Here is a 26,839-nt window from a genome sequence, read left to right as displayed (position 1 = left end):
TTGTGTCTGTCTGAGGCAGTGACTTCTATGTCCCACTCCTAGGTCAGTAGGAGGCAGGAGTGTGGGATAGCTGCCACTCTCGAGAGATTGTAGGAGCTGCCCATGGCCCTGCTGAGCTCGTCATGTCCAGTGCCTGGTGTGTGCCCTGGGAGTCATTGACCTGCCTCAAGGATGCAAAAACAAGCACACTGCACCCTCACAGTCATCTGAGATGTGTGCTGAAGTAAAAAGTTACATGTTTATTGTATAACAAATATTCGCGTTATCTCAGTGCTTCTCAACCATAATAGTTCAGCCTTTCACAAAGCAGGGTGTCAGTGGCATTACTGAGTGAAGCATGTTGCATAAGCTTGCATTTAATCACAGTTTACTTAGGTCCAACCCACTCTCTGTGACACTGTGGAGATTAATTTTTAGTACTGAAAATATAGACTTGAATGTATTCATACACAAGCAACTGCTAAGGGGCAGTATGTTTCTGTACATTAGCTGTTCTCTGGCAACTGCCTGTTTGTAAACTTCTGCTTTCATTGAAAAGATGAGGTAGCTTGTTATTTTCTCATTAAGGGGCAAACTTATTTTCTGACTGCCATAGGGTTACACGTTTATTGCTACCAGCCTGCAGTAACGTGTTAGCTAGTAACTTCCTACTATGTCTTCAGTCATTATAAACATTTTGATTCTCAAAACACTTGCTCTGCTATAATTTAATAATGTGGGGACCTCTTTCTTGAAAGAAAAGGTGGACTATCTCCTTTTTTTTCTTGAAAATAAAGCTCTCTGGAGTTCTTTCTTTGTGCTTACTCAGAAGCAGCGGGCGTAAGATCTACAGGCATATTCGAAATAGGAATTTTCTTTATGGCTTGATGCAGACAGTGTATTATTAATAACATACTAGAACATGCTATGCACGAAATCAAGGGTGTACTGGATCTGGCTGGGATGGAGTTAACTTTCTGCATAGTAGCCCATATAGTGTTGTGTTTTGGATTTGTGGCTAAAGCAATGTAGATAACACAACAATGTTTTAGCTTTTTCTGAGCAGTCCCTGCACAGTGTCAAGGCTTTCTCTGGTTCTCATTCTGCCACCCAGCGAGTAGTCTGAGGGTTATCAAGAGAAAGAGACAGAAACAGGCAGGCCAGCTAACCCAAATTGACCAAAGGGATATTCTGCACAATATAGTACAGTCATAAAAAAATAGTGATTTGGTCTTTCCAAAGTAGCCATTGCTTGAAAACTGGTTGGTCATTTGTCTGCTTGTGCGAGGTGCTGAGTGATTGCCTTTGCATCACTTGTTTGGGGTTTCATGTGTTTGTTTGGTGGTGGGTTGGGTTTTTTTTTCTCTTTTCTTAAATTATTAGCATTTATCTGAATACTAAGTTTTCTTGCTTTTACTCTTCTGGTCTTCTACCCTAACCCACTGCAAGGGATGTGAGAAAGCGTCTGTTACTTTTTTCCTATAAATGGGATCAATGGTAGGAAGGCAAAGTCAGCATAGGGAAAGCTCGTCACCATCTCCCCTTTCTACTAAGAGTGGACAGATCACAAAGAGAAGCTAGAACAATTATGCTTTCTCCCTGCAATGTTTTTGCCTCATTTGAATTATTCTTTTGAACAGTTTCATGTCTCCAGAGAGAGGAACAAGCATGAGTATTGTCTAGAAATTTGAACATTCACCAGCTTCAGCACTGACAATTTTGCTCTTGTGTTTAAAAAGAAACAATTTGCCACTAGACAGCCATTTAGTCTTTAGTTCTTGTTTCACACAGTCTTCTTAGTCTGCAGGTTCAGTATGGTCAGGATGCTTAGTTATGTTAGAGTATGAAACTATAAGATCTCCAGTGTTTCTAAAGTATGTCTCTGTAAATTAAATAAAAGACAAGATTTCTGCTGAAAATACCTTATTTCAAACAGAGGCAGTTTAGCCAAAACGCTTTATTGTGTATATGCTTTGCTAAAGTAAAAAGGAGAGGACTGATGCAAATTAAAGGGAGAAATTGTTACAGGGGTATATAGAATAGAATAAAATAGACTAAACTAGACTAGACTAGACTAAACTAGACTAGACTAGACTAGACTAAACTAGACTAAAATAGAACAGAATAGAATAGAATAGTTCCAGGTGGAAGGGACTACAATGACCATCTAGTCCAACTGCCTGACTATTTCAGGGCTGATCAAAAGTTAAAGCAAGTTGTTAGGGGAGTTGTCCAAATGCCTCTTAAACACTGACAGGCTTGGGGCATCGACCACCACACTAGGAAGCCTGTTCCAGGGTTTGACCACCCTCTTAGTAAAGAAATGCTTCCTAAAGTCCAGTTTAAACCTCTCCTGGAGCAGCTTTGAACTGTTGCCATGCATCCTGTCACTGAATCCCAGGGACAAGAGATCAGCACCTCCCTCTCCACTTCCCCTCCTTGGAAAGCTTCAGATTAGTCATTAGTCAGATGACCATCTTCATCAAGTATGGGTTCAAAACTTTCCTTAGACCTCTTCTTGCTATTAACGTAGTTTGTTGTCTGACCCAACACAGGCTAGATTTAACCCTAGTTGAGCTTTGGTCTTCCATGTCTTCTCCCTGCATATACAAACCATAGCTCTCTAATCTTCCTGCAAAGCCTGATCTCACTTCCAGAGTTCTTACAATTTATTTTTTCCACCTAAGCTCCACAAGAAATTCCCTGTTCAGCCAAGATGGTCTTCTGCCCTGCTTGCTTGACTTTTGACACAGTGGGATTGCCTGCTTCTGTGCTTCTAAAATGTAGTTCTTAAAAGCTGACCAGCTCTCGTGGACGCCTAAGCCCTCAAAGGCAGATTCTCAGGGAACACTGCTAAGTAGCTTTCTGAGTAGCTTAAAGTTTGCTGTCTTGAAATCCAGGGGGCAACTCTGCTGACCTTATTTCTTATTACACAAAAAATTTAAGCTGAACCATTTTGTGATCACTGTGGTCAAGACAGCCACCTACCACCACATCTTCTATGAGTTCTTCTCTATTCACAAACAAGTCCTGGAGGCCATCTTTTCTAGTAGGTTCACTGAGTACTTGTTACAAGAAATTGACTTCGAGAAACTTCAGGAATTTCCCAGACTTGCTTGTCGCAGCAGTATGGTATTTCCAGTTGATGTTGACATCTTCCATAAGGATGGGGACTACCAATCCAGAGTTTTCTCGTAATTGCCTATAGAATAACTCATCAGTGCTAACCTCCTGGCTGGGTGATCAGTAGTCGACACTCAGAACAACATCTCTGGTTTTTTTCATCCCCCTAATCCTTACCCAGAGGCTCTCAACCACGTCATCACTATCTGTAAGGGCTGTGCAGTCAAACATCTCCCTTACATACTGTGCAACTCCTCCATTTCAGCTGTCCTACCTATGCCTCCTGAACAGCCTACAGCCCTCCATCCCACCACTCCAGCTATGGCACTCATTCCGTCAAATCTCCCTGATAACAATGATATCATAGCTCTGGGAATGGATCAACACTTCCAGTTTGTCCTGTTTGTTTCTCATAGTGCATGTGTTGGTGTGTAAGTATTTCAGATGTGCTCCTAAAAGCTCAGTGCTCCCACAAGCAGCGTAAATGCTCCCATTGGCATTGCCAGCCTCAGGTGCTGCCACATCAAGCCTTGGCTTACCTTCAGCTCTCCTGTTGGTATCACCTTCCCTGTCATTCCCAGTTTAAAGCCCTCTGAATCAGTCCTGACAGGTTATGAGCAAAGAAGCATTTCCCCCATTGGGACAGGTGGATCCCATCAGGCCCCAAAACATTTTGTGTCTTGAAGACTCTTCAGTGATTATAAAAATCAAAGTTCTGGTGGAAGCATCGGTCTTGGAGGCAGGTGTCGATGTCCTGGACTTGCCTGTTTCACTCACTCTCCTCATTACTGGGAGGAAAACAGTACCTATCTGTGCTCCTGAATTTTTTAGCATTCTTCCCAGACCTCTGAATTCTCTTGGAACATTGGGCTTCTTGTGCAGCATCTTTGGTACCCACATGACAGAGCAGGAATGGGTAATAATCCAAAGGCTCTATTAATCTTGTCAGTTTTCTAGTCACATTTTTATACAGTTAAGTTTTATAACAATTTTTTTGTGCAGTGGCATTCAAAATTATTTTCATTTGGATGTCTAGACTAAATTCATGACAATCTTCAGCAGGTAAATAATAATCCAGCTTCAATGATTTCAAAGAGCAGTTATAATTGATTAGCAAATAACTGACCTTTGTTTAAGCAAATTGTCAGGGCCATGTATGTATGTTTTTTCAGTTACAGTCCCATTATAGTGTGCGAGCGTGGGTGGGTGGGTGTGACAAAATGGGGGGTACCCTTGAACTATAAGGACTTTTCACAACATATATTTACGTAAGTAACATTTGTTTAGGAATAGAACAGTTTGTTTATTTAAATCCAAAGGAAGTAGCAAGTTAATATGCAGATACACATCAGAAGAAAAATGCTGCAGAGCTGTCAACAGTTGTTCCTATGTGCCTGCTTCACATCTGGATAAAATTTTCTATTACTATCTTTTAAAATTATTCAGGGAATCAGTAATAGCCATCATCTATTATTAAAATAACATTCACCAAGCCATAACCAGAGGCACAATCTACATTATTTTTTGAGGAACATGTTGAAAATATATGTCCGATTGATGACAGAAATCCCAGCAGCAATTTCTTCTCATGATATTTCAATACAGTAACCTAGGATTATGGAGAGTTTTCTAATTAATAGCAGTTATGCTGGACACACTCTGATAAGAAATGATGGGCTTGCCATTTACAAACATCAAATTTTATGAGCTGGAAATGAAATGCGGTCATAATAGGCCAACAGACCAAGAAGTGATATAACTGTAATTTCATGATAGTGTATCTTCTGCTGGCAAAGCAAAAATAGTTCCCAGAGAAGCTGAATAATGCCATAGGATTCGCTAGGAAATGGCAAAAACACTGCAGCAGTTGTCAGTGGGTTTAAGGTTGTGCGTTCCTTATTTGGAATATAAAAAATAAAGTTTTGGCTTTGATCTTTCTGTTGTAGCTGGAAGATACATTCACCAAATTTACCCAACAGAAAGTTTCACAGAATTTCTGCAGAAAAATGCTGTAAAAGGAATCAGCAGAAGCTGCTGTAGCAACCTCTTGACAGTGAATAGAAGAAAAGTAATGACAAAGGCATTTAGAGATTTTCAGCGTTTTCAGATTTTTTTTGCATTTACTATAAAGTAACAGGTTTTCTGTTTCCACATTTTCCACTGTAAGCGATAAAAGAATAGATTCTTCTGCCCAGAAAGTGAAAAGATAATGCAATATGATATCCCACATCCAAATTGTTTTATAAGAATAAAACACAAAAGAAAAATTCAGGAATACTATTTAGCATCACAACACATTACAAGGAAAAACATGGGGTGATGCATACAACCACAAATTTGTTCCTTGATGATTGAAACCTAAATGTTATGAAATGCAGTATTTTCATTTCACCTGCAGTGCAACATTAAAAAAGTCTTTCTCCAAGGTCAATACATTTTGAAACTGTCATCAGAGTTCTTATGAAGACAAATGTTTTCGCCTTACAAAAAACCCCCAGAAATAACACCACAAAAAGGTGAGCTCAAAAAAGAGCCAGATCTTCTCACTGAGTGCTCTTTTCAGCACTATTGCTCTGCTGCCTTTTGAGTGCTGTTTGTAATTTGAAATTCAGAGGCTTCTAGAAAAGTGCTAAAGCCATCCTAGTTGCTTTAAAATCAGTTATTTATTCACAGGTCCCTGCAGAAAAGTAACATCTTTTCTGAACACCCAGGTTTTTACATACTCCTTCGTTTTTCCTCCTCTTTTCAATAAATTCTGTGCTGATGAAAATACTAGAAAACTGAAAAGTTAGAGTTGGCGTGCCTAAAGTGCTTTTAAATATAGGTTTTCTAAACTGTACTTATATTTTCAGTTGGGAATTCTTGCCTCACTTCTAACAACCTGTTATAATTAATTTCTTTGTATCTGTATTTTTAAACCAACCATCACACATCTTAAATTCTCTCACTTAAAGAAAGCACGTGTTTTAATCACAGTACATATTTTGGGTAAATGGTCTATCTTCCTACTTTGTAAGGCATAGTACTACAAACCCAAACCTTTAAAGAAAATTATCAGTAATGAAAATACATAAAATTAGTTCTGTCACTTAAAAAGAGCTCTTTTCTTACAAGCATAATATCCTTTAGTTATTCTAAAGGCAAAGGAGTTGGAGCTGGGAGTTCTCAAGTCTTTTTTTGTGATCACTGAAAGATGTTGGCACTGAAAGAGGTTATCAGGCCACACCAGGAAGATTATGTTTCGTGTTCTGATAAGCTACTGAGTCACATCCTAGCATAACAATGAAGAATGGAAAATTATATCCTATAAACAATTTGTGTGATAAATGTGGATTTCCATTCCATTCATTAAATATGTGGACAGAAGCTAAATACTATGATTTTTGTATTGTTCAAAATTGTTTCAGCAATAGAAGTAAATAGAGTTTACTGAGTATTTACTAAACCTCTGGAACATGTTGCTACAGGCAGCTGTGGAGGCAGCCAACTCAGCATGTTCAAAAAAGGCAAATTCATGAGCAACAGTCCTTAAATGCACAGCAAAAATCTACAGGAGTATATATCCTCTGATATCCTTAACACAAGAAGTTTGGAAAGTATGGAGAATAAAGCAACTTTCTTTAAGTCTTGTGGAGCTATTATCAGAAACAAAATTGATCTGACCTAGTAGAGCATTTCTTATAGTTTTATAGTCACCAAACTGTGTACATGATGCTTGCAAATTTTGTTTTACAGTAGATCAGTTTAGGCAAGTAATGGTTCTGGATTAGTATGTCTCCTAAAAGCACAACTAGTTTTTGAGATAATAAAACAACCATTTCAAACATATTTCTGTTGTACTCATGACACAAAATATATGTAGTCAAATGTGCCTGTTTGTAGAAAGCTAAAAAAAAATTGCAGTTAAAACAGAAACCTGTAATATTCACTGATGTGAGCATTTGCTAGTAATTTTTGTTGCATTCAGCCACTTCTAGTGCAGACATGTAAATTCAGTTGAATCACTCTCACATAAAAAAAGCTGCGTAACACACCTTGCCAAATGTGCTCAGTGTTTAACATACCACCACTATATCCAGTACTGTTCCCAAATTTAAGCATAGTCTTAGGACAGCAGAACTGGAAAAAAACCAACCCAGTTATCTGAGGCATGAATTGATACATTCATTTTATTAGGAAGTACTTTAATGCAACAGGGAGCTCAAACACTTCCCTTCACTCCCTTAGTACTGGTAGGTGCAATGTATACCATTCCAGACCATATCACAGACTGTAATCATGTGGTGATTCAGTCTCCATCTAAATCGCATGAAGATTGCCATGGTTTAACCCAGCAGGCAGCTAAACACCACACAGCCTTTCACTCATTTGCTCTGCCTCCTTCCCCAGTGGGATGGGAGAGACAATCAGAGAGGGGATGTGTGTGTGTGTGGATGTTAAGTTAAATTCATGGGTTGAGATAAAGGCAGTTTAATAAGATGGAAAAGGAAAGGGAAATAACAATAATTATTATAATGATAATAGAATTAGAATATATAAACCAAGTGATGCACAGCGCAATTTCTCACCATCAGCCAAGCCGTGCCCAGTCAGTTCCCAAGCAGCAGTTTCCAGCCAGCTTTCCCCCCCCAGTTATATACTGAGCATGACATCATATGGTGTGAAATATCCCTTTGGCCAGTTGGGGTCGTCTGTCCTGGCTGTGTCCCCTCCCAGCCTCTCATGCACCCCCTGTCTTCTCGCTGCAGGGCAGTTCGAGAAGCTGAAAAGTCCTTGACTTAGTGTAAACACTGCTTAGCAACAACTAAAACATCTGTGTGTTATCAACGTTATTCCCATCCTAAATTCAAAGCACAGCACTGTACCAGCTACTAGGAAGAAAACGAATGCTATCCCAGCCAAAACCAGGACAAGAAGCAGTTTAAATAAGCTATGGAAATATTCTGGCTATATTATTTTTGCCCCCCTTTTTTTTTTTTTAATATCAAATGAAAAGTTTTTAGAGAAAAACATAGAAACCAAAAGAAACGAGAATCCCAGTTTATTCTCCTCTCTCAAAGATAGGATTAGCTCCACAATTATTTGCAAAACATTCAACAGCAGATATCAAGAAGTCAGACAGCAACTTTCTGTAAGCTCATAGCTTTTAGTAAATTTTGAAATATTTGGATTTTTTGATTGTTGTTAAATAATTCTTGCTTTGTTCTAAGCAAACAAAAAAATTGTATGAGTGATTACAAAAAGTAAGAAGGAAATTACCTCACTTGTTCAGCAGGACTATCTTCTATAAAACCAACTAATAGCAAAGCTTACTGAATAATGATATATGGAAAACCTTCTACTGTGGTGGTCTTCCCTGCTTACTATAATCAATGCCAAATACAATTTTCTTACATTTGATATAATATAGCAATGAAACAACTTGACAATCCTTGCATAAATAAATGAATGTGGTGTGTTAGCCTTGGCAAACAGCCGGACACCCACCCTCAATATATGAAGAAGCAAAGTGAATATTCCTCAAAAATCTGACAGTATAACATAACTATGCTGACTGGATAGGAGCAGTTGCCAGGTACTGTAGCCTGCAAGTGAGAAAATTCCTGCTTTGCCTGGACTCTTTCAGATCCATTTTTCTTCTAATCTAAGATATATTATATTGTCTTGTCTTATGACATTTGGATTGCCTGCCTGCCTGCCTTAACAGCCCAAAGTGCAGTGTCACCTTCTATGAAGAACAATTTTACTTTGACAAGACAAGCATATTTCTACCTTACTGCAAATAAACACAAGTTCTATCTTCAAGATTCTTATTTGCCTACTTTACTTACTGGATTTGTTTCATCATGGTAAGGTTTTCCTTGTTTCAGTCAAATCTTTTTGATCATTACTGGCCTTTCAAACTTAGACTTCAATTTTCCCTCATGATCATGCATCCCTTTTTAAGTATCTGCTGCACAACTGGATTACACAAGGAGACTCATGACAAAATATGGAATTAAGACATGATAGGACTTATGGGCATAGAAGTGCTCAGTACAGAAGAGTTAATACAGAAATTTCTCTTAAGAGTGCAGGTGATAACCACCACTTCTAGGTTATACTTTCTTAGTGACATATATCTTTTTCCTGCCTTCCTGGGCAGAAAAAAAGTGACTTGTCTACGTAAACATATTCTGAGTCAAAGTCTTATGCTAAATCCGTGCATTTAGATTTGTTTCAATAGCTTATGTGGTTATGCCGAGGCTGTAGCATTCACCTCATCTAACTATTCTTAGACTTATATGTTTAGATTATAGATATCTCATCACTTAAATATTCCTTTGCAGACAGATTCATTGGACCAGATATGGCTGTGTACATCAAGGAAATTATTTAGCCCCCTTCTACAGTCATAGGAGAAAACCAGATACTTCAGAGCTTCGTTCATTCCATCATTACTTCCCAGGGGAAGCAAGTGAGATGAATCCCATCCTTAATTTTAGACTTTCACATCTGACTTAATTACGCTCAATTCCCTAGCCTGAGTGTAACATTTAAGTCAGGGCAATTGAGTCTTGCCCTGGGTTTATATCCAGGCAGGCAAATTGTTGCTTGTTTGGATTTTAATTGAATCATAAAAACAGGTCCAGAGAGGGTCATCTACAGCCTCTTACAACTAGCCCTACAACTAACATTTCATCCTATATATATGAACATACAGGAAATTTGCAAGAAACTTTGAAACAGAGGATGCAATTCTCTTGAAACGCTTTTTTACACAAGAGTGGAACATGGCTGAGTAGCTGATATTTTTGCACTTTCATAACTACTGCTGCAACATATTTCTGTTCTATTATATATTCTGAAATGCTGCCATAGTTGAAAAATAGATAATTCAGAAGCGTGCTGAAGGTATACTTCTGAGCATACTAGTGTGTTTAAAAATTGACACGAGTATATAATATGAAAAACACAAATTCAGGAAATAAAGACCTTGATTCTCCTGGGACTTGTTTCCCCATGAAGTATGCAAGAAAAGATATTTTCATACCCTGCAGCAGTGCTAAGATCCTCAGCATTTGATTTGAGATCATTACTATGAATTGAAGAAGACTAAACCAGAAAAGGGTAGTTTCATTTAGCCCAGTAAATATGGTATTGCTTTTGGTAATAAAAGGCTAAAGGCTTTTTACTATCTCTGCGTGGCCACTGGACTGGGTCTTGTCAGGCTTACTTAGCCTGGACTTATCTTAGGCTTGCCTGGAGCTTGCTTGTTTTATCTGTAACATCCATGGTCTAATGGCAAGGTGGTTGTCACCCAATTATTTTTAGCCTTGCTTAGCTTTGTGCAATTGTAACACGCAATGCCTATTGTTACAATGATTTTGATATGTTCCTGAAAGTAATAGATGGTGATAACAGTAGTTACTCTATACAGAATGAACTGCTAATGACACTGGAATAAGGATGTGGCACAGAGGAGTGCAAACATGCAATGCCAGCAAAGGCCCTAAAAATGTGAACATGGGCACAAGGACTATAATCAAATCACCAGTGGTCAAATATTGATCATTGAACTAATGCATCCTTGGGAGCTAGGTAAAACTAGTTTTAGGAGCAACAACAAAAAAAAAAAAAAACAGAGAACAAATACATTACACTATATGTAATTACCACATATAGTAAATTTGAATATAATATGGAATTGGAGACCGATGAAGAAAAATGCAAGGTATAAAATGTGCTAAAGCATGTATTAAAAACAGCTGTGAGTGGATGCCAGTGTGAAGAGGAAGTAACTATCAATGTCATAATACTCTTCTCAGCAAAGAGGACAAAGAAGTCCCTCACTTCTAAAATCGTACTTCTCCACCTGAGGGACTTGGGACACTGATGGTTTTCTGTAACCCCCTCTTCCACACCAAAGCCATCAACCTTAAGTGACAGAGTGAGAATATCACAAAGAGGTTGATAGATATTTACTGTGTTATTAGACTTTTCTGTATTCGACAGATAATTTAGACTACGATTTTTAGGACCATTGTCACTGAACTAACAATAACTGTTGTACATTTATTATATCCTAAAATATTTCAGTTAGACTAATGTTGAATTCTCTGTTTCACATACAAAGTGTGTTTCTTTACCCACATAAGCTGCATAAGATGTCATTGCAGCACCACCACATTATTCCTTTCAAAAGTGGTGGCAGATGGTGGAGCTTTGCTCTGGGTGAATCATCCTGTTGAAACTGAAATGTATTCATGGACTCAGTATTGTATAGAACAATCTATGGTATTAAACTGGGCAAAGGATAGAAAAGCTTCATATGGTCAAAACAGCAGAACCATACTTGGGCAGTTCAGCTTCCTAACACCTGAGTTCAATATCATTTTGTCTTGATCTGTTCACCTTTAGTCATACTCTGGCTTTTCCTGGGGTCTCCTGGGTGAGTCTAGCCAGGACTGGATCACTGTGACAGAGCATATCAACATGAATGATCTCTTAATATTTGTTTCCTTATCTAGTTTTTTTCACCAACAGTTGAGTTTACAAGGAAGGTATTTTGGACTTCAGAGAAGACATAAGGCTGTAGCAAACAGCCACTTTAACATGTTTTTCCAATGTTTCTTGGCACTTAAAATAATGAATAATCATATGTATAAGCAGAGAATTCAATAATAGTAAAGATGTGGCATTTTCACAGTAGGCTACATTGCTATTGTCTTTACTAGCCTACAATGTCCTACTTTGGAGTAGTATTTTAGATGCTAGTGTGCTAGCCATTATTTTGAATGATAATTAGTCTTTTGGTCTGTTTGGTAAATTTTTTTCCATACTATATATTTATCCCTGTTTATTTCCTTTTTACAAGTTACTTTCTACTAAGTTAGTTGTTATGCTGCTCCTCCTTTATGCATGTATTTAATCATAGTGTTTCGTGATAATCTAATTTATTGGTAAATATTTGGCTTGGAAACAATATCATTGCTCTCTAGCTTTGGATAACTAGACAACATTTCAGGGAAAAGGTTATGCATTGCAGCCTCAATTTAAGGAAACAGAAGTATTATTTGCAATGGATAGAGAAGGGAAAACTATACAAAACAGAAGTATTATTTGCAACGGATAAAGAAGGGAAAACTATACAAAAATAGGCTTCAACTTTTATGTGAAATTGAACTGAGTCATTTAAAAAGAGGTATGCCAGAAGATATGTTATCAGAGGCATCATCAAAGAAAATGAAGGCATTAAAAGTGCTCTCCTTTTTTTTTTCTTTTTTTCTTTTTTGTTTTTAAGCACAAAAATTAACCTCATTGAAGCACTGGGCCTGCTGTGGTGTTTGGCCACAGAAGGTGCTGCTTGAAATCACATTTTGGAGTGACACCCTGGAGCTCTGGAGAGCTGAAACTGGTGTTGATACCAAAAATGTATCAATAAAGCTGTTATATGTAGCACATCCTAAAAGCTAAAGCCATGAGCTTCTGAATGAAAGGAATAACCTTCTCTTTTCATGGAAAGAAATACATTGGCATGATTAAAATTTTGTGAAGTTGAGTAATAATGAGCCATTTCTTCTCCTCCCAGGGCGGCCTACCAATGAGACATGTCTCCCTTCTACAGTGCCACAAGGACAGTTATCCTCAAGGACAAAGAAGCTTTTGGAGGTTTAGGAGCCCATCAGACAGACATAAACTGACAGCTAGGATAGAGTTATCTTTTTGCAGGATAGGAGTACAGTAACTGGAGTCAGGACCACGAATCTCAAAATGCCACTTCAGACCCTCACCCAAAGGGGTGAAGTCGCTGATTGAAGCAATCTAGTAAGTTCCTGCTTTCAGGCAAGATCTCACTGGAGACCAAAGGTCTGCTCTTTTTCTTTAGTCTGACCTCAGTTGGTCTATGATTTTCCTTTATTACTTTTCCCTCAAAGTCTAACATGCTTCACAAGTACATTTCACGGGCTGAGTGCATGGCAGCTCGTTAACCCTGGATCAATCGCTCTTCCCCATCCCATTTTTGCCTTTCCCAATCCTCAGGATATCCACAGGCAAATATTTGGTGAATTTTTTCCAGCATTACACTGTGCTTGGAGAATAAAGCCTTTCAAAAAATCAGCCTTTATCTGGATTCAGTGCCGGAGGTATCTAGGACACAATACATCTCCTCGAAAAATAATCAGTTACAGTCACCTTGTAGTCAATAAAGAGCAGCAGTACAAAGTTCTCAAGTGCAATCTGTTATCCTAACAACACAGGTGTTTATAGCAGATCAGGTGAATCAAACTTTAGCAGCACTTGCCAGAGTGCCTAGACTGGCTGCTTCAGATGTGAATACCCACTGTCAGAAAAATGCCATCTTTTTTTCTACAAAGACTTTTCTGCAAAGATTTCTCCTCACAACTGCAGAGGAAACCAAAGTGACCAATTCAGATTTGGTGTTTAAAATGTAGATGTCTTAATTTAGGCAAATGAACCTCACTGAACTAGCTTTCAGAAGGTAGTAGACTACCCTTTGAGGCCAAATAATATGTGATTTCTCCTTACTGATGTGTAACAATGTAATCCAAGTTGCACCAGAGCTAAACTGATTACTGCCTGGAGCACAGAATTTTCATAGGTAGCTTGTATTGTGGAGGTACCTGCATAACTGGAAGAGCTCTGGATTCACTGTCTCAAATATCTCTTTTCTGGTGAATCACAGGAATGAAAGTTTGGGATCATGAGACTTACTGCCAAATCTTTTTTGAGATGTAGCATTAACTCATGTACTTGCATCCATACATGGGTAATAATATCATTGTAGATGTTTCCACCTGCTGGTGAGTGTGCCAGATTTCATCTGCTTCTATAAGTTCCAGTAGTACAGCCTCATTGCTTTCTGTTCTTCTATTACTTTTTTTTTTTTAATATTGATTTTTACTATTTATTTCAAACAAATGTTAGGTAACTACCATCTAAAATTCCATGGTAGTCAACAGCAAGAGTAATCAACACTTAAGTGATTTTGATTGTTGAGTAATACTGATTGTATTATTGATTACAGTAGTAGTGACAGTGACTACTGAGTGAAAAATACTATAAATGTAGCCCATAGAGTACTAGGGTAACTCTTACTGCCAAAAGTGTTTAAAATTAACATTTTTTTCTCAGTGTTTCAAACACACTGTGATATATTTGTAGATCAAAAAATCAATCAGTCTGTCATGTAACGTCAAAATATCCTGCTATATTCAGGGCTTCACTCATTGAAGATCATGAGCTTTGAGATCTACCTAGAGCAAATGAGTTATGAAGAATCAAATAGTCCTGGTAATTAAAATAAAGATAAAAATTCTTCCAAATGAGAAACAGAGGAGACCATCAAGGGAACAATATGTTGGCCATACTCTCACATAAAACAAATTGGCATGCAGAACACATGGTACAACATCTTACTGCTAGGTAACTTCTATTTCAGTAAGAGCAGCTTGAATACCTGGACAGTGTTATTCAGTGACAGCATAGTCCACAGAGCCCACGTGTCACTAACTTTGGTACTCTTGGTAGTGAATGTCTTGACAGTAACACAGTTAGAGGTCTGCTGTCACCTCTTTCTTCCTGCTTTCAGCTGATGATCTTTCCCTGAAGAAAGACTTTTTTTTTTTTCTTTGGAAAAAGATACCTTAGTATCACTTGATATACTCCCCATTTACCTTCACAGGAGCTTAATTCATTTCCCCTCAGAGGGGTGACAGAAATAACTGCACTCGCACTGGGTTCAGTATCCTCCCTTTACCTCATTGTGCAGGGCAGTCCAAGACCCACACAAATCCAAGAATGATAATCCTCACTTGACTTTACACACTGCAGTCAAGTTTTCATCTTGACTCCAGTCAAGATGAAGCCTCATAACATACCTACTCCTAACTGGGTTACAAAAGGAAAACATTTTCTATAAGGACTGCAGCTATGCTTCCTACCTTTTTCTCCCTACAGTCTCACATGTGAATCTCAGACGGATTCTCCAGTCCATAGAAGTATATAGAAGTCATGTAAAACAAGCTGTGATAAAGGATGAAAGAAGGAGAATATACAAGAGCAGTACTTACAAGCAGGAGAGCTGGACAGAGGTACATAATGGTGTAATACAGCATTATTTGAGAAAAATCAGATACAATTGCTTAGGAATATGTGAGACACCTATTTCAGGGAGGGTGTTGTTATATCACTGTAGAAGAATATCTCTTGTAGATAGAATAAAGAGGTCAGAGTAAGCTTCAGGCACTACCTACCTCTCCTTCTACTAGAGAAAGAAAGGCAAGCCTCAGTAGCCAGCCAGATGGACAGCTTTGGGATTTAGAGATATCCATATTTCTGATTGCTATTTCGTAATTGTAAGGTATTCCAGGTGGTTTGTATTCAGCAACATATATATATAAGAACTCTAGTCCTTCTAAAGACAAAATGAAGTTATCTCCATCTATCTAGTCAAAGTTATTTATGAATCTCTGCAAATAACATATCTTATCTGCTTATAGCTGTCCAACACAATTCTCCTAAATGCACTTCAGCAACATGGTGATTATAAAATAAGTCTATGTTTGACCTGCATTTAGCCTTGTGTAATAAGTTTTCTGACATATGCGCAAAGCTGTTAGGTAATAATATTTTGCATGTCCCAAACAGAACTGTCTAGAAGTGGGCACATCACCCCTGTAAGAAAAGTGGGACTAGATCAGTAATGAAGGGAAATATTCTATGCACATCATGTAATCTTTCTTACATTTTGACGTTCAGCATCTTCAGAAACCTGTTTTGCTCAGTCGTCTTCATCTGATAGAGCAGTACGAAGACGAGTAAAATGTTGCTTCAGTCTCCTCAACTTGTCCTATTCCCAAACCAATTCACCCCATTCTTCAAAAGATACATCTAAAGATCACACTTGGTTGCAAGGGTTTTGTGCTTTGTGCATTATCAGTTCTCAAAAGGCAATTCAACGGGGTTAAAACAAAAATGATCAAGGTAGGATTCCTATTTCAGAGAATGACTACTGACTGCAGCTCCAGACATTAGCACAATTTGTTTCCAGAAGTGCTGAGCTCAGTGAGCTCAATTTCAGTGAGCCTTTGCCTAGGGGTGAGGACAGAGCTGCTTCGCCAGCCTAACATCAGTGAGGCTGAGGTTTTTCCATTCTGTCTCCTGTATACTAGTCTAATAGTTCTGACAGACGTGGCAGGGTAGGGCTAATTAAGTCAAGATGACTGCGTTAATCTCATGTTTCCTAACTGCCATTCGAACAGTCCATGCCTGACAACTGAGTCCCCACCCAGGGTGCAAGAAGACATTTCTTCCATGGCACATAATGATATTCTTATGTGTATCTCGGGCATTGTATTAAATATGAGAACACGAAGGTAGTAAGGACAAGCAGAGGCCTTCAAAGTAACATGCAGACATTCCAATCATTATCAATATTCTAAAATCAAATTCCCCGTGGGATTGGGTAACTTACTAGATGGTTCATAATTTGGATACGAAATCTCAAATTTTTAATGTTATCAAATACACAAAAAGAAGCTTATTTATCATTACAGTTTTGCATTATTCCATTTGTTTCCTGAGTTGTAGAAGAATCCAGATTCTGGAAGTGAATAGTATAGAATGCCACTACGTTTCAAGATAACTGGTATCCATAATATAAAGATCCAAGTTCAAATTAAATTTGACTATATTTAAATACAAAAAAATCTTAAGCCACTGCATGGAATAGAAATTGTGATTCCAGCCAGGTACAAAATCACAAATAAATCAAAAATTTTGGACAATGTCCTATCTTTATCAGAAGTACTGTTATGGGCCACTCCTTTGAGTGCCAAAAAGGCATACTTAAATGTTCTGGTATTTAGATAATTTTTACTTTTGTTTCAGCAAGTTGCTTTCATGTATTCAGCAGTATGGCAAATGCAGATACTGATACACTTTTACAAGAGAATGTAAAAATAAGTAATCTACTTAACATGTGCATGAAGATTAAAGCTGTGAGAGAATTCAAAATACGGGGATTTACAGATGGAGGGAGACCTCATGTCCTTCCTCCAAATGGTTTTATTTTGGAGATTTTACTTCTGCTTTTATCTTCCTAAAAAAAAGATTCGAGACCAATCCTCACCTGAATTCATTTTGAAAGCCTATATAGCAACAAAACACATCAGAATGGACAGAATGGAATAGTTAGCCACTGTGATGTAGGGATGAAAACACTGTTCTCCATCTTATTTTCTGTCCTTAAAAGGTGTGTATGTATGCCTTCAAGCTGCAGTCCTGAGTGAACAGACTTTTCAGTAGTTCCTTATCTATTTTTGTTTCTAAGAGCTCAATGTATCTTGAAGTTTGTCAGGATTGTAATGCTGCTACTAAGGAATCCGAATTCTATAGATTCTCCTGTTTCCAAATGAGTGTGTGGACTGAGGGAGTGTTTCCAAAATCACTGAAAAGCAAATTTACACCAAAAGAAAGTGTTTGATAAAAAAGTACATTTCACAATCTAAGTAAATTACAAAATACAGAGCTCTCTTTTGTGTGTATGAAAATAGTGACAATACACAACAATAAAAAAATCTCAGAAGTTCACAACTGCCTGATATTCTGAACAAAGTAAGGAAAATTTGGAAAAATATTGGACTCTGGACCATTCACCAAAAAGGTGAGATTGAATTTATCTCAACCTAGCAAATGTGTTCTGTTGGTTTTTTCAGGAAATAACATCCTGAACCAGAAAAGAATTAGTGCAGGTCCCTACTGTTCTTTGTGAATTACTGTTTTTAAAGGAAAGAAAAAACAAAACCACAAACATATGGAACATAAGAGAGAACTTCCTTTATTGTTCTCTGCTGAGACCAAATTACAGAGAATCCCATGTTAAAGAATTTCTCATATACTACTCTGAAACCTAAATGTGGAGTCTGCTAAGGACCTTGGTTCTTAATTGTTCACTCAGTTCCATTTGTATTAATAATCTACAGGATCTGGAAAACAGCCAGAAATTACCAAATCCAGCATAAAATTGTCCTATTTTTATGGTGTGAATTCTTCGTGTGGACGAAGGGAACAATTAAAAAAAAAAAAAAAAAAAAAAAGGATATTCTTGCAGAGGATGAAGCCCAAAGCTTTGCATTTTGCATGCATGAAAGGGAAAGCAATAAGTAGTTTCATGGTGTTTTAGTAAATGATAACAAAGCCCAGTTCCTCCTCTTTCCTCACCAGTGGGTGCATCCTTTCAAATCAGACCCACTGCACAGGTAGTACAGCACACAGAAAGAATAAGCCACAGAAAATATAAAGTCAATAAATGGTGACACCTTTCTGGTGACGAACCTTGATTATCCAGGGGGAGTTCCCCAAATGACAGAGTCTTCCTCAGCCTTTCCCTCTCACAATTTCTCCCCAGCAGGAAGAACAGCACAAGCTTTATTCTTAGAGAAAATGAATGAACCTGAAGGATGCTCTGCCAAGTCATGCAAAATTAATTAGGTCGAGGACTCGGGTGGCTGCAGGGTGACTGTTACACTGACATTTTTAAACAGACTGTCTGCAGCACAGCAACCCTGCCGTGCCATCCCAAAGATAAGCTTTATGGGACGTGTTCGTCAAATCACTGAGCATAATCGTATTTCCCTTTATAACTGTCATGGCTTCTTTCCTATGTGCTCGCTCCCCTCTCTTTTTCTTCTGCATTATATTTATTATTATTTTGCCTACAAGAAAGGAAAGGTTTCTGAAATACTGCTATCTGTTTTTTTCCTTTGTGCAACAGCTCTCTCTAGTGTTCGCTCTCTTTTTTTCCCTCTATTTCCCAATGGAGAGAAAAACCCTTCAAGTTATACTTACAGTTTGATGAAAGGGGTTGCTTTGGCCATTCCTCTGCGTTGTGAATGCATTAATACCAAAGCTCAACCTGACAAGAATTATATCTAGAGACTTTATTTCTGTCCAATGAATAGGCTTTATCAACAGCACCAAGCAATTACAATGTGATTAAAAAGACCATCAATATTACTGAAGCTAGTTTTCCTTGAACAGACTCCTTTGGGGCTTTACAATATTTCAAAGATTTATATGTGGTTTGATGGTAGAGACTAACTTCCTGGTAATTAATTTGTTTGTCTTTTTCCAATAACAGCCATCTCTGAGTATGTAAACATGTATCTTGACTAGACTGGCACATGGATAAGCAGATGATCTCTCTTTGAGAAGCCTGTGAATAGCAGTGTTGGATCAAAAAAAAACACAAACAAAAACAAAACCCAAACATACAAATTCCCGGGGTCATTGAGAAATGGCAATCAAACTGCAGAGTAACAGAAACAAGACAGGCCATACAGGTATGGGAAAATAAATTTAGGAAGAATTGTGAAAGAGTGGAAAACAGACAAAACAGTGGATATGAGAAGCAAAGAGTTTCGGGATGGTTGATCAGTTGGATCAACAGACTTTAAAAGCAAGGAGGTCACTGCGATTACCCAGAGCAGCCTCCTGCACAGTGTACGCCCTAGATCTGAAGAAGCTGGATTTCTTCTCCTGAGATACAGAGCTCCCAGATATTGTGGCTGTTGTTGTTTTCAAAGAAATACTGCTGTTCAAAAACATGTGTTTGTACACACTCAATGTAATGACATCTAATCTCCTATTTCAAGGGTGAGAAGGCTTTTCATTCCCAAGAGTTTCACAAAATCCAGTTAACGTTTGGCCATTCAGTGAGAAGACTGTTTCAAGGACCACTCAACACGAGCAAATAGTTATAGCAGACTAAAACAACTGCAGTACTTAGCAATTAATTAGCATTCTTGTTAAAAAAAACACTTGGTACAGATCTCTAAAGTTTGTTGGACCTAAACGACCAAGTTTTACATTAATTTGTTTCAATTAAGATTTAATCTGTTTTGCATTTACTTTTCAAGTATGTTATCAGAAAAAAATAGTCTTAGGAAGAGTTTCTCAAACCTAAATAATCTTTTAAAAAAAGTAAAAAGCACATTATCTTCACTGGAAGCCATGAATTACGGCCAAAATTTTTACTGGTTACTTCTCTGGTTACTTTTAGGAACCTTAATTTGAAATGTTGGGGAGATTTTAACTACTAGGTAAAAAGAAGTCTAATGACGAATGCATTTTAATAAAATAACTTGGTGTAATTGTGGAAAATAAAAGTTTGTTATTATATCAAGAGCTCCATAAATTCCTCAATTGCCTATCAAAGCAACTACTTGTTTTTACAAAGTCTCACTATCATGTACACTGACATTTTCGTTCATGTCAATATTGTCAGATCTTCTGATGTCAGGATGACATTTTAACGTTAACCCGAACAAAAATCGACATGAGTGTTCAGACAGCTACATGACAGTCTTTGAAATTAAATTTCTGGCCATCATGCATCTGTAAACATAATTGCATCGCAAACATGCAAAGTCACCAAAAACTAGTATTTAAATTTATACATATTTACACACACATCTTAGGACAAGGTTAGTATAACTGTAAACTAAAAAAGTAAAAAAACAAGAAAATGCCTCAAAACACAGGCAAATTGTGTGTTTAAAGAACATCAGGTTAAAGAGAAGTGTTCCTGATGGTGGACACAACTAGGTTTTTGGCATTTGGTAGCACCCCATCTTCTGGAGTACCCTGCTGGAACACAAAGTCTTTGGTGAGCAGCTTGCTGGTCCTTCTGTGCTTTGAAACAGTAGAAAAAGGGAAGGTGACTACACTTGAAGGCAGATCTGCTCTAATGCAGAGGAGGGAAATTCAGCCCACGTTTTTGTGAGAAGGAATCTGACTGCAATAAGGGGCACAGCCGGGGTTTTTCAGTCTCCTACAACATTGCCAGCTCTGTTGGCCTGTGGGCAACATGGTACTGAGACACCGTGCAGTGCTGGCAGGGCAAGTGAATGTCTGCCTGCACTCAGGACGAGCCTTAGTGATGAATTGGATTGCCTCTTCCACCTCTCCAAGCTCTGAGTAAGGAATATATCCCAGAGTGAGAGTTTATATTGACTAAAATCTTAAATTTAGAGCCCAGTTCAAAGCCATAGAAAAGATACAGATATTTGTAACCATATTAGAGCACTGAATATAAAACTCTGGGGAAAAAAAAAAAAAAAAAAAAAAAAAGATAAATACTGTTAGTTGTATTTTATCAATGAACAGAAAAAAATATCCTTTGTATATGTGGTGCTACACAGACCTTCCCAGGCAATATTTCTGTTTCAGCCAGGTCTCAGCTCTCACCTGGGGACAAGCACATTTCTCAGTTCCTGCTTATGTCTTCATGTTTCTCACTTGCTTAGCTGCACGCTGCAAATATAACTTCAGTTCACACATTTTAATTACACAGGAAGCCAGTTCTCTCAGCGCCCCACACTGCATCTGTCAGGTTGTGTGGTAAAAGGCTGATCCCTGTGCAGCACGACCAGGGCAGGAGCCCCGCAGTGCCACCTACAAGTATTCTACGTGGCCAGCTGTATGTGTACTTTTATATATGTGTGTGTGTGAATGTATACGAATTGTGTGCGTGTGTGTGCATGCATGTGCCTGCTAGGAATACATGCTCAGCTTTGATGCTGGCTGGACCTGGAGGCATGAGGCTGCAGCAGCCCCCCCATCTCTGCCAGGCTACTGGCTTCGGCAGCTCCTTGCCAGTATTTTGTAGTTTGTATCCTCAAAGCTTTAAGAGAGGAACCACATTCCTATTTAGGGGGGGAACTGCTATTTTATGGAGTGAGCCTTTGAAAATCCACCAGCTCGCCTTTCCTGAGTGGATTTTGTTTGTATTCACTTTCACAGAGCTGCCTCAACCCTTTCAATATGCACTGTAATACTAAGCTTAGCTGTACAACTGAAATAAAAATGGCCACCCTGCATTTACTTGGTAGACGAACACATCTTCTCTTTTCTCTTATGTTGGGATGGAAAAAAATGTTTTACATCAGTACGTAAAAATGACGCATAGGCAGAATAAGACACAAGATGTCTAAGCAAGTTAACAGATAAGGCTATTTCTTCATTCAGTGCTAAATCTATTGGACAATAATAATCCTGCAGTAAGGAAAAATTATCTACGTTGGAATGCAACAAGAACCATATTTTTCATAATTTTATTTTTTTAATAATTATTACAATTTTATCTTGACTTGCAGTGAACTTTGGCACAATTTTTTTATGAACCAGTGGTTTTTGTAATGGGAAAAATGTTCAGCTGTTGAATTTACAACCAGCTGTAGCCAGCATAAATGCTAATGCTGACACATGATGTGAGACTCAGACCACCAAAGCAAACCAACACAACAGGCTTGCTTGCAACTGCACATTTGGAAGAGTGTTCTGGCTATAGGCAATAGTGTGTAAAGTTACACAAGTACAAAACTTGTGTAAAGTACTGCAAGAAGGTTTTGTAGGAAAGTTTATGAACAGTACCAAGATTCAACAGAGCATGACAATCGTAAAGAGTGTGATACTGCTTCAGAGAAGCTGTTTAAGCATAAATTGGTTATTACCTTTCCCACAAACAAACTCTCAGGAAATCAGTATTCATGAAGTAGCTCTCAATGAGATCTGATTTCAAGATGATTTTGGAGCTCTTTAAACTGAGTCTCAGGCAGCAAGGGTTTGGTTCTGGCAATAGTGCAGGTTTCTGTGCCACCATGAGCAAACGCTGGTGGGGGTATTTACAGTGACTAACATTGGGCAGCTATCTTAGGCTGTGTCTGCAACAGCAAGCAGGGCAGCATACCAAGAGCTGATCTAGAGGGCAAAAGTGTCCATACCACCTGCCATTTGGAGGTTTTACTGCAAAATATTTCTAGTGTGCTTCTGTAGACTGAATATCTCCTGGCAGCTGGAACCCTCCTGGACGCCATCTTTTGGGATAGTCTTAACTGAAACCACAAGCCCTCTCCTTTCTGCAAAAGCATGGCAAGCAGGAGTGATGAGGAAATTTATTTCAAAAGCACTCTGCTGACACAAACTACGATGCTAATGGAGACACCAGATTAAATGACCAGATTAGGGACCTGAACAGGGAAAGGAAAGAAAAAGACATTACTCTGGCTCCTTGTCCCATTGGAGGAAACTGTAGGCTGACCCTCTTAGGAACTTAAGCCAGATGCCCAAAGTTGATGCTGTAAGTATCCTTCCTGAGCTCTGTCTCTGAGGGACCTACTGTTCAATCAAGAAGAAAATACTTCCTTTTTTTCCCCCTCTCTTTTTCTTTGTAGCCTGTTGACTTACTTGTTGGCATCACATTCTGCAGCTTCTAGATAATACTTGTCACACATAAATGTTCCTAAAACATAAGCAAGATATTATCTGTCTTTACACTGTAGATACATTAACACTCTGTTATCTCTGACCATGGATACCTGCATTAGCTGTCAGCTGGAAGCTTTTCTGTCTTCAGAAAAACACACCACATCATGTCTGGTTCAAATCTGATATAAACAAAATCCCTTTAAACTTGCTTTTCTCTGAAAGTAGTGTTCTCCAAATCCCACTTCAGACAACATCCAGGATGAGCTGAACAGTGGGAGGCTTTAGACAGCTGGCTCCTATTGTTGCTAGCACTGCTGCTGAAATAAAGGTTCTGTCATTGTCTGATGGGGCTTTCTGCAGTGCGGATCCTTTCTAGCTGCTTGAGTTTAATTGTGTGTATTCTCGGGGAGGTCAAAGGACCTAAAAGCCCTTGCTTCTGGTTCTTAAACACATCATTTCTTCAGGCAGCCAAGGAGGGCACATGACTGTCTGTATTGCAGTGGTTGTGTGGTTCTAATACACTCATTGCATTGTCTACACCATAAGAAAAATAATAATTACTGCTAGACTGAAACAAGAAGCTTTCTGCTGACAAGCTACCTTGAATATTTTCTGAAGGTGGGACTCTGTGTGCTACCCGTGAGAAATGGACTACTACAAGGAAACAAGCAAGAAAAACCAGTACAAACTGAAAAGCAGTGTAAGTGGTATTAAGGCACCTCTCCATGTTTCACACAGATGCATGTTTCTCCCTTCATCTAACGGCAGGCAAGCATGCTGTGGGACTATTTGACTCAGTACAAACAAGCAAAAATGATACCTACAAAAATGATCTGTGAAAGGAAGACAAGAGTATATGAACAAGTGCCTAATATACAATGCGTCAGTGGAAACATCATACTATAGAGCATTAACAATAAATTTCATATAACCATGCGATAGGTTGACCCTGGCAGGGCACCAGGTGGCCGCCAAAGCCACTCTATCACTCCCCTCCTCAGCTGGACAGGGGACAGAAAATATAACAAAAGTCTTACAGGTCAAGATAAGGACAGGGAGATCACTCAGCGATTATCATCATGGACAAAACAGACTTGACTCACAGAAATCAATTCAATTTATTACCAATCAAATCAGAGCAGGATAATGAGAAATAAAAAAATAAATCTTAAAACACATTCCCCCCACCCCTCCATTCTTCCTGGGCTCAGCTTCACTCCTGATTTCTCTACCTCCTCCCCTACAGCAGTGCAGGGGGACAGGGAATGGGGGTTGCAGACAGTTCATCACATGTTGTCTCTGCCACTCCTTCCTCCTCAGGGGGAGGACTTCTCACACTCTTCCCCTGCTCCCATGTGGGGTCCCTCCCACGGAAGACAATCCTCCATGAACTGCTCCAGCATGAGTCCCCCACAGGGTCACAAGTCCTGCCAGCAAACCTGCTCCAGCATGGGGTCCTTTCTCCACAGGTTCACAGCTGCTGCCAAGAACCCCCTCCAGCGTGGGCTTCCCACAGGGTCACAGCCTCCTTTGAGCATTCACTGGCTCTGGCATGGGGTCCTCCAGGGACTGCAGGTGGATATCTGCTCCTCCATTAACCTCGATGAACTGCAGGGGACAGCCTGCCTCACCATGGCCTTCACCACCATAGGACGCAGGGGAATCTCTGCTCTCATGCCTGGAGCACCTCCTCCTCCTCCTTCCTCACTGACCTGGGTGTCTGCAGAGTTGTTTCTCTCACGTATTCTCAATCCTCTCTCCAGCTGCAGTTGCTGCTGCACAGTAACTTTTTCCCCTTCTTAAAGAAGTTATCACAGAGGCGCTACCACCACCACCGATGGGCTTGACCTTGGCCAGCAGCAGGTCTGTCTTGGAGCCAGATGGTATCGGCTGTATCAGACACAGGGGAAGCTTCTTGCAGCTTCTCACAGAAGCCACCCCTGTAGCCCTTCCTCTACCAAAACACTGCCATGCAAACCCAATACAAATGAATACTTCTGGGATGTGTTTCAGATTGTTTCTGGGTGACTATTAACAGTGTCAGAATTGGGATATATACAGCAAAAACCTGATGTCAGGGTGGTTTCAAGGGAATTTCGTATGCTTTTGAAGACTAAAGATAAATGTAACTGTCATAACTTAGGAATTCAGAAAAAAAAAAAAAGGAAGCCACCTAGTACCAGGTGTAAATGTTTTGCTCCACCTAAAATTAAAATTAAACAACAGCTGTAGCAAGACAAATATCAGACAGATGTCTCTAGGAGCTTCCTGAACTCTAACTTGTAGTTAAGTTTGGCAGACCCAATAAAAATCAGGCATAACCAATGTGCAGCTATTTACCCTGAGAGAGTAAGAAAAGACATAGTTGATTAATATAATTGTCTCATACCTCATTAGACAGCTAACCCTTGCTGTGCATTAAAGACTTGTTACCAAGTATGTTCTGGCACCACATCAGAGAATCACTTTCTAAATATAATGCACTGTATAAACAAAGTTAGCTTCAATTTTTATTGCTTCCCTCAAGGTCAGCGTTCAGTGTTTCTCCACACAATAACAGGGAGTCATGGGACTTTACCTCTGCCCCTCTAAATGCCACTTCCTCTTCTAAACATACAAATTAGGAATACATCCAAAATAAAGGAAACGCTGAGTTTAAAATGAAATTGATTTTTATATCCTGGATAAAAGAGGACACATTCAGTCTCAACACAAAATTATTTATTAAATCAAAGTTTTTTAAGGTAAAATTTTAAAATTTACAAATGCAAAGAAGTTTTTGGAATTTTTCTGTGTTTGGAATGAATTATGCATAACCTTTCGTACAGCTCTGGCAAACGGGTCATTTGGATCGAGATATGGAACAAAGCCATACCTTACTAAAACTAGGATAACTTGGAGCATTGCTGGCTAGTACCACCAAAACCACTTTTATCAACATAACTTATCCATAAAATCACACAAGTTAGGTTTTGCTGAGAAAATTAAGATCACTGACGTCAATGACTTTTTTTTCTCATTTGGCAGTTATTTGGCAATAGATGAAGCTGAGTAATCAGTGGATCTTGTCTAAAATAAGAAACTATACACTTGAAATATACCATGAACTTATGTTTCTTAAATTCAGAATAGTTAAGGCATTTCATGATCTGCACTGTTTTATAGCTTTTCATTCAAATTTAGCTGAATACTGAGCATCAAAAAATCAGTTCCTTTTGTATAGATGCAAAAATCCTCTGCTGAATTTGCATAATTAGGTTTATTCTTTCTGCATACTTTTCTTGGAATCTTCTCTTCACAATGAAAGAAAATACCTACAAAAAGTGAGAAAAAGCTCTATATTATATATACCAGATCTGAGTTCTCCCACATTCTAGCTAAGTTGGGGTGGGTTTTTTTGCATATGCAGTTAGGATTTGGTACATCAGGGGACTTCAGCTTTAATATTCAGATAAATGCATCCTTT

This window comes from Leptosomus discolor, chromosome 1, assembly GCF_034619465.1.
Source record: "Leptosomus discolor isolate bLepDis1 chromosome 1, bLepDis1.hap2, whole genome shotgun sequence".
Classification (NCBI taxonomy): Eukaryota; Metazoa; Chordata; class Aves; order Leptosomiformes; family Leptosomidae; genus Leptosomus; species Leptosomus discolor.
Note: the sequence above shows the minus strand (reverse complement) of the source record.